At 35.1% G+C, this 8,431-nt stretch overlaps 1 long non-coding RNA gene across 2 annotated transcripts; it reads left to right on the forward strand.

The window, feature by feature from the left end:
* Positions 1-5,001: 5,001 nt before the first annotated feature.
* LOC120090073 (uncharacterized) lies at positions 5,002-6,767 on the forward strand. Of its 2 annotated transcripts, XR_016524393.1 has the most exons (3): positions 5,002-5,458; positions 5,548-6,292; positions 6,384-6,767. It is a non-coding gene; the product is annotated as an uncharacterized LOC120090073 (long non-coding RNA). The 2 variants fall into 2 exon arrangements; XR_016524392.1 differs by having other exon boundaries at positions 5,548-6,767.
* The last annotated feature ends 1,664 nt before the right edge of the window (positions 6,768-8,431 follow it).

Here is an 8,431-nt window from a genome sequence, read left to right on the forward strand (position 1 = left end):
ACAAGATTCACTACAATCAGACCATTCTATTCAACGAGCTGTAGACTTTTCAGTCTCTGCATAAAAACAAGGATAAGAAAGTTTAGGCAAATGTTGCTTCATCTTTTTTAGAAGTTCCATAAAGGTTCGACCTTTGGAACTAAGCCTGTACCTTCTTCCTCCGACACCAAAAAGTAGAAGAAGAAGAAGGGTGGAAAGGGGAAAGCTAACCCTATAGTTGTTGCTCAAAGGGGCAAAAAATCGATCAAGGCTGCAAAGAAAATTTGTTTCCATTGCAACCAAGATGGGCAGTAAAAGTGGAACTACCTAAAATACTTGGCAGAAAAGAAGAAAGCCAAGCAAGGTAAATCTAATTTACTTGTTTTGGAAACTTGCTTAGTGGAGAATGATGATTTTGCCTGGATTATTAACTTTAGGGCCACTAATCATGTTTGTTTTTCATTTCAGGGAATTAGTTCCTGGTGGCAACTAGAAGCTAGTGAGATGACGATGTGGGTTGGAACTACACACTCTTCTCGGCTGTGGCAGTGGGAGGAATCTGGTTGACTTTACAGAATAAATTTCTTGTATTAGATAATGTTTATGTGGTTTCTGATTTGGAAATGAACCTTATTTCTGTAAAATGTTTGTTACAACAGTCCTATGTAATCAACTTTTTTGTTAATAAAGTGTTTATTTTCAAAAATGCCGTTGATATTTGTTCTACAAAATTAGAAAATGACCTTTATGTGCTAAGACCGTTAGCTAGGCCCTCCATAACATCAAAATGTTTAAGACTACAGTAACTCAAAATAAAAGACTTAAAATTTCTCTAAAAGAAAATGCCAACTTTGACACCTAAGATTAGGTCACATAAATCCCAATAGGATTGAGAGGTTAGTAAAGAACAGATTTCTAAATGAGTTAGAAGAAAATTCTTTGTCAGTATGTGAGTCATGCCTTGAAGGAAAAATGAAAAAAAAGACCTTTTACTAGAAAAGATCATAGGGCCAAAGAACCTCTCAAGCTCGCACATTCAGACCTTTGTGGTTCGATGAATGTCAAGGTTAGAGGAGGTTATGAATATTACATCACTTTTACTAATGATATTCCATATATGGGTACGTTTACTTAATGCAACATAAGTATTTTGAAAAGTTCAAAGAATTCGAGACTGAAGTTGAAAATACACTAAACAAAACGATTAAAACATTTCGATCTAATCGAGGTGGAGAGTTTATGGATCTATCTTTCCAAAACTATTTGATAGAACATGGAATAGTATCCCAACTCTCAGCACCTGGTACACCTCAGCAAAATGATGTATCAGAAAGGAGAAATCAAACCTTGTTGGACATGGTTCGGTCTATGATGAATTACGCGTCCTTACCTGACTCGTTTTGGGGTTATGCAGTAGAGATTGCAACGTAGATCCTGAACTGCATTCCATCCAAGAGTGTTGTTAGAACACCTTTAGAACTATAGAATGGTCGTAAAGTTAGTTTACGTCATTTAAGAATCTAGGGTTTCCCAACACACGTGCTTGAGGCTAATCCTAAGAAATTGGAACCATGTTCAAGATTATGCCTATTCGTAGGTTAATCCAAAGGAATGGGAAGTGGTTTTTTCTTTGATCCAAAAGAGAACAAGGTGTTTGTATAAAAAAAGACTACTTTTATGCAAGAAACCCACATAATGGAGCACAAGCCACGTAGCAAAATCGTGTTGAATGAAAATTTTTGAGAAACTACTGAATCTTCAACAAGAGTTGTTGAAGAACCCATTACCTCAACAAGAGTTATTTAAGCAGGATCATCTAGTAGGTCAAATCCACCTCGAGCATTGAGGGAACCTCAACGTAGCGGGAGGGTTACGACACCCTCTGTTAGCTATATGGGTTTAACGGAAATCCTAGCTATGGTAGCAGATAGTCAAGTTAAGGATCCATTGTCTTACAATAAGACAATGGAGGATGCTGACAGAGATGATTGGATCAAAGCGATGGATCTCGAAATGGAGTTTATGTACTTCAATTCAGTATGGGATCTTGTAGATCAATCTAATGGGGTTAAACCTATAGGTTGAAAATGGATCTACAAGAGGAAACAGAGTGCTGATGAGAAAACCTTCAAGGTTAGATTAGTGGGAAAGGGTTATACCCAGGTTGGGCGACTATGAGGATACTTTCTCACTTGTTGCCATGCTCAAACCTATCCGGATACTCCTGTCCATTGCCTCATATTATGACTATGAGATTTTTCAAATGGACGTCAAGACTGCCTTTTTGAATGCCAATCTTAAGGAGACCATTTACATGATGCAACCCGAGGGATTCATAATCCAAGGTCAAAAGCAAAAGGTTTGCAAGCTTAATCGGTCCATTTATGGACTGAAACAAGCATCTCAATCTTAGAACATAAGGTTTGATACATTAATCAAATCTTATGGCTTTGATCAAAACATTGATGAGCCTTGTGTTTACAAGAGAATCATCAACAGTTCAGAAGTTTTTCTAGTATTATATGTAGATGATATCCTACTAATTGGGAATGATGTAGGTTTATTAATTAAGGTTAAGAACTGGCTAGCGACCCAATTCCAAATGAAATATTTGGGAGAGGCTCAGTTTGTTCTAGGTATTTAGATCTTTAGGGTTCGAAAGAATAAAGTGCTAGCTCTGTCTCAAGCGTCATATGTTGACAAGATGTTTGTCAAATATTCGATGCATAACTCCAAGAGGGGCTTATTGCCTTTTAGGCACAGAGTTACATTGTCTAAGAAACAATGTCCTAAGACACCTCAATAGGTTGAGGAAATGAGATAGATCCCCTATGCATCAGCTGTTGACAGCCTAATGTATGCGATGTTATGTACTAGACCTGACATCTGCTATGCAATGGGGATAGTTAGTAGATATCTAATCCAAGATTAGATCACTGGACCGATGTTAAGAACATCCTCAAATATCTATAGAGAACGAGGGACTACATGCTCGTGTATGGTTCAAAGGATTTAATCCTTACAGGATACACGGATTCTGATTTTCAAATTGATAAGGATTCTAGGAAATCCACATCGGGATCAGTTCACTCTTAACGGGGGAGTCGTAGTCTAGAGAAGCACAAAGCAATAGGGGTGTTCGGTTCGATTTGGCACTCAAATCGAACCAAATCGTAAATTTTTAAAATTGTACTTTCTGAAGTTGAACCGAACCAAAACGCATCGGTTCGGTACGGTTTCAATGTTTTTTTTTTAACTTTTTTTTAAAAAACTTTTTTATGCTTTTTCATAATTTCTAAATTATATTCGGTTCGGTTTTACCTTTTTATTTTTAGTTTTTATTGCTTTTTCATATTTTTAAATTATATATATATATATATATATTATTTTTAATATATATTAAAAAAGCGATTCGGTTCGGTTTCAAATTTGAAATCGAACCGAACCGCAATAATTCAGTTTGAAAATATATCAAACTGAACCGAACCACATTAATTCGGTTTTGATTCGATTTCAGTTCTATTTAGCATTCGGTTCAGTTTTAGCGATTTCAATGAACACCTCTACCAAGCAAGGGTACATCGCTGACTCCACCATGGAGGCTGAGTATGTAGCGGCTTGCGAAACTGCTAAGGAAGTTGTACGGCTCAGGAAGTTCTTGACTGATCTGGAAGTCATTTCAGACATGTCGAAGCCCATCACATTTTATTGTGATAATAGTGGTGTTGTGGCTAATTCTCGAGAGCTTAGGAGTCACAAGCGCGGGAAGCATATAGAGCGGAAGTATCATCTCATCCGAGCGATTATGCATCGAGGAGACATGATCGCCATGCAGATAGCTTTGGAGCACAACATTGCTGATCCGTTTTTAAAGGCCCTCACAGTTAAGGTGTTTGAGAGTCACCTGTAGAATATGGGTCTATGGGACAGGCCACATCTAGACTAGGACAAGTGGGATATTTTGTACTAGGTGCGTGTTTATACCTTAGTTTATTATTTGTGTACTTTGTATTTTGACTATATTGTACACCTCACTAGCTTTAGGTCAAGTGAGAGACTGTTGGGTTTGATACTCTAAATTTCGTAGGGTCCTATAGTTTGTAAATGTTATGGAGAAACTCATTATTTATTTAATAAAATATATAACATTTTAGTCCAATTTTTGTTGCATTAATCACAAACCAATAAACTAAGTTTCATGGTTATCTCGTAACTTAAACATGTATGTAGAGACATACGGATGGATCATGTTTTAAGTGATAACCTAAATGGTTTGTAGTAGATGGATAAGGTTGGATACCTTATCCTGGTGACACTACAAGTATGGCCAGCTTTGTAGATATTACAATTGTTGTAAAGTGCACTACTACAAAATGGACATTACTTGATACTTATAGATTTTAATTACTTGACGTTTCTTTGGGAAAAAAATGTTAAGTAATGTCATTTTGGACAAGAAAATGTCAAGTAAAAGGGTTAAAAAAGTCGAGATTGACGGAATATTTCAGATATTTTCACGCGAACCTTTACTTGACACGGTTTTCGTGTCAAGTAATATAGGTCTTGCTTGACACGTTTTTCGCGTCAAATATAAGAAGCTCTTACTTGACATATTTTTCGTGTCAAGTAAAATATAAAAATAATATTTTTTTTTAATTTTTATTTTTTGTTTTTCTCCCTTCCTCATTTTCATTTCCCTCTCAAATTGGGTTTCCCTCCTACCAAAATTATAATATAAATTATTATTTTAAACAAGTAAAAGGGTTAAATGCCCTAGTAAAAAAAACTCCTCCCTCCTCCAAAACCCTCTCTTCGCAGCACCCCACTAGCCCCAGCCGCCTCTCCCTCTCTCCACCCAAACTTCGGTAATTTTAATTTGGTTGTATTAAATTATTTGGATTTTTATTAATTGAGGGTATTTTTGGAATTTTGGACTTAAGTGTAATTGCGAGAATTTAAGAAAAGAATAAAATAAAATAAATATATGATATTTTATTTTTCTCTTCCCCCTTCCCTTCTTCTTCTAGTCGCCAAACCACCCCCCCCCCATCTCCACCTCTCTCTCGCACTTCTCCTCTCTGCAACCTACACGTTCGCCCAACCATCGTTTTCCCTCGCCGTCTGCACACCTCTCAGCCGTTTGCGTTCGCTGGGGCCCCTGCCATCGTTTGACGAGTTAAGGCTTCGCAACGTTCGCGGGATCTGAAGCCATTCACCACAGCTCTGTTCGTTGTCGCGCCATTGCTCGACTCCCAACCGTTCGCCTAGTTGTCCGCCTTCATTCGACCCATTCGCCCACCGTTAGCCAGATCCTCGTCGTTCTGTCTGTCTCACGTAGGGACTGCTGCAATCGATGACTTCTTTCGAGTTGCGTTCAACCAACCATCCGACAACTGCTTCTCAGATCTGGTCGATGCCCATCAGTCTTTTCGTTGTCGGACACTGCCACTTGGGTTTTCGCTGGATCTTAAGTTTTGGCGTAAGTTTTTGGGTTTTTCTTAAAAATTTACCCATTTAAATTTTTGTCCAATACTTATTTAACCCATAAATTTTGGATGATGGATTCAGGAATTTGAGGATATTAAACCGCTATCCAATAGTGTTTGAGGTTCGATTTTGGTGTTTTGGATTAAATTTGATTTGCCCTTAGGTTTTGGGGCCTGAACTTGAGTTTTTGGAAGGAGTTGTGTATGCAAAAGTTTGCTATCCAGTTGTTTCAGTGATCGACTTTGGAGGTTGGAGTTGAGATCTTGAGGTGGTTTTGGATCAAACCACTACCAGGTAAGGCGCCTCACAGTTAGTCTCATATTCTATCTTATTTGATTTATGTATTAAGGTTACAACTATTAGTTATGATAATTTTTAACTTGTTTAATTTGTACTATTATATTCATATCATAAGAGAAGGAAGTTGTTAGTGCATCAACCACACATGAGGAAGGGAAAAAGGTTAAGGAGATGGAAGCTATTAGTATACTTTGCTTGAGTTTTTTTTTTTTTTTTTTGTAAAATTTATTTCAGTCTGAATATTATACTATACTCTTTGACGAATATAGGGCAATGACCATTTTTCAGTCTAAAAAAATTTGCAAAAGACTAAAAAAACCACATTCTAGAAAACAGTAAAGGTAAGTATAAGAGTATTGAAAAAATTAATAGAATGATGTTTATTTAATGCATCTGTATGATATGTGTATTAATTATTGGCTTTGTATTTTAGTGTCCTTTACAAATGGGAACTATCGATGGGTATTATGTTATAATATATATGCGAGAAATTGTGACTAAACAGAAGAATATTATCGCAGATGCGGTATGTCTTTAAACAACTTATATATATTGTAACATTATAGATAGTGTAAATAGTAAATAAATATATATATTTCACTTTTTATGTTTTATAGATTGATACGAGGAGCTCGTACTCGCAACTTGAATTGGATGAAGTACGCGTGGAATGGGCTAAATATTTAGGTCGCTATATCTGATGGACTTCCTATAAATTTTGTGTATGTGGCTACATGGGAATGCCCAAAACTTTTTTTGTGTAAATGTTTTGTTCAACCATTATAGGTTATATACTTCAAAGAAATGTGTGGTGGAGGATAGAATTTTAGTCTTCTGATTTTTGGAATACATAGCATATATAGATTGGTCTTACAATTTTGGAATTATCATATATTGGGGTGGGTTGATAGAGTATATATTGTTGTACGATTGGTCTTGTAAATTTTGGAATCGTTCATATAGACGTGAGTAATAGAAGAATGGAATTGTTTATTTTAGTATTATGAATTGTTACGTTGGATATATTTGACTGATATGTAGACCTAAAATATGTGCAACTGTTTATTTTAGTTGATGAAAGTGTCTTATTGGAACAAATAATGTAATGCAAGAAATAAGAAATGGAAATGAAATTCGAATGTTTAATTTGGAAAAAAAAAGAAGCATAGATGACATTGGAAATGTGTCAAGAATTAGATTACTTGACCATTATTTCGTGTCAAGATAAAAATAGATTTGACAAATAAAAAATGTCAAAAGTCATCACAATAATAAGTGTCAAGAATTAATACACTTGACATGTCATCAGTATCAAGTGTATTATATTTCTTGATACGGAAATTGTGTCAATAATTATTTCTCTTGACGTTTTTACAATATCAGGTTATGACATTATACTTGACAGTCAAATAGACGACGTTTTTATTAGCGTCAAGTATACCTTCTACTTGACATTGGAAAAACATCAAGTAATCCAATTTCTGTAATTCATGTGGAGACATGTGAGCGGTGATATTCTATCCAAAGAAGTTTGTGTAAGACCGGATCACGAAATGAGTAGTTTTATTATATATAGGTGAGATTGGCCAGATCGCCGACTCAACATGCCTACCATTCTAAGGATTCGTCTGATTGGAGAGCTAAGAACACAGCTACACAAGACGAAATTTTGATTCTGAGGCTTGAACATTGTGGCACCACACCCTCTCCTAGCCCAAGAGGGGTTAATCATAGTGGGACTATGATTTATTGTTCATTAGAAGAATCGGTGGTACTTAAGGAGTTAGATGTAACTACAGGGGCAAAACGATAATTTGGCCCAGCTGTACTTACGAGCAATTTGTAAAGGGTCGTTGTACTGTGGATTGATTATATCCAATAGACACAGAAATATATCTGTAGTACGAATAGTGCAGTTGTCGGTCTTTAGTGGAGTGTCCGGAAGTTAACGGATGGTGAATAATTTAATTAAAGAGTTTAATTAATTATTCACGAACAGTTGGAGCTTCAAGCTATAGGTCTATGAGGTCCCCTCGGTAGCTCATCGAATTTTATGAGAATCAAGTTTTGGATTAATTTGAATTGTACAGATTAATTGAGGGAATTAATTATATATGATATAATTAAATTTATATAATTAGATATGATATAATTACTATAATGCATTTGATATATCATAATATAAAGAATTTACAAGAGAAATTAAATGTTTGAATATGATTCAAATATTAATTATATGAATTAGATTCATATAATTAAAATTTAATGTAAATATGATTTATATTAAATATCATAAGAGAGAGAAAAGAAACTATATGTTATATGTTATATATGATTGCATAACATATAATAAGTTGGTTATTATATATTTTTGTTATAATTTTAATTGTGAACTAAAATTATTTATTAATAATTTTATTATTAAATAATTTTCTAATTATTTGATTTTTAAAATAATTAAGGGGGGAGAGTTACAACTCCCCACCTTTTTCTTTCTACCACACACGTAGTAATTAAGGGGAGAGACAGAAAACACAGAACATTGTTCTTTATAAAATTCTTTTTGGCTTACTAAGGTTTTTTCTCTCAAAAAAATATTCCTTCTCCCTCAATCCCAAAATACTTGAAAGCCCACACCTCCTAGACTCTCACCAAAGAATACTGA

The sequence above is a fragment of the Benincasa hispida genome, chromosome 11 (assembly GCF_027475165.1).
Source record: "Benincasa hispida cultivar pf3 chromosome 11, pf3_genome.v1.1, whole genome shotgun sequence".
Classification (NCBI taxonomy): Eukaryota; Viridiplantae; Streptophyta; class Magnoliopsida; order Cucurbitales; family Cucurbitaceae; genus Benincasa; species Benincasa hispida.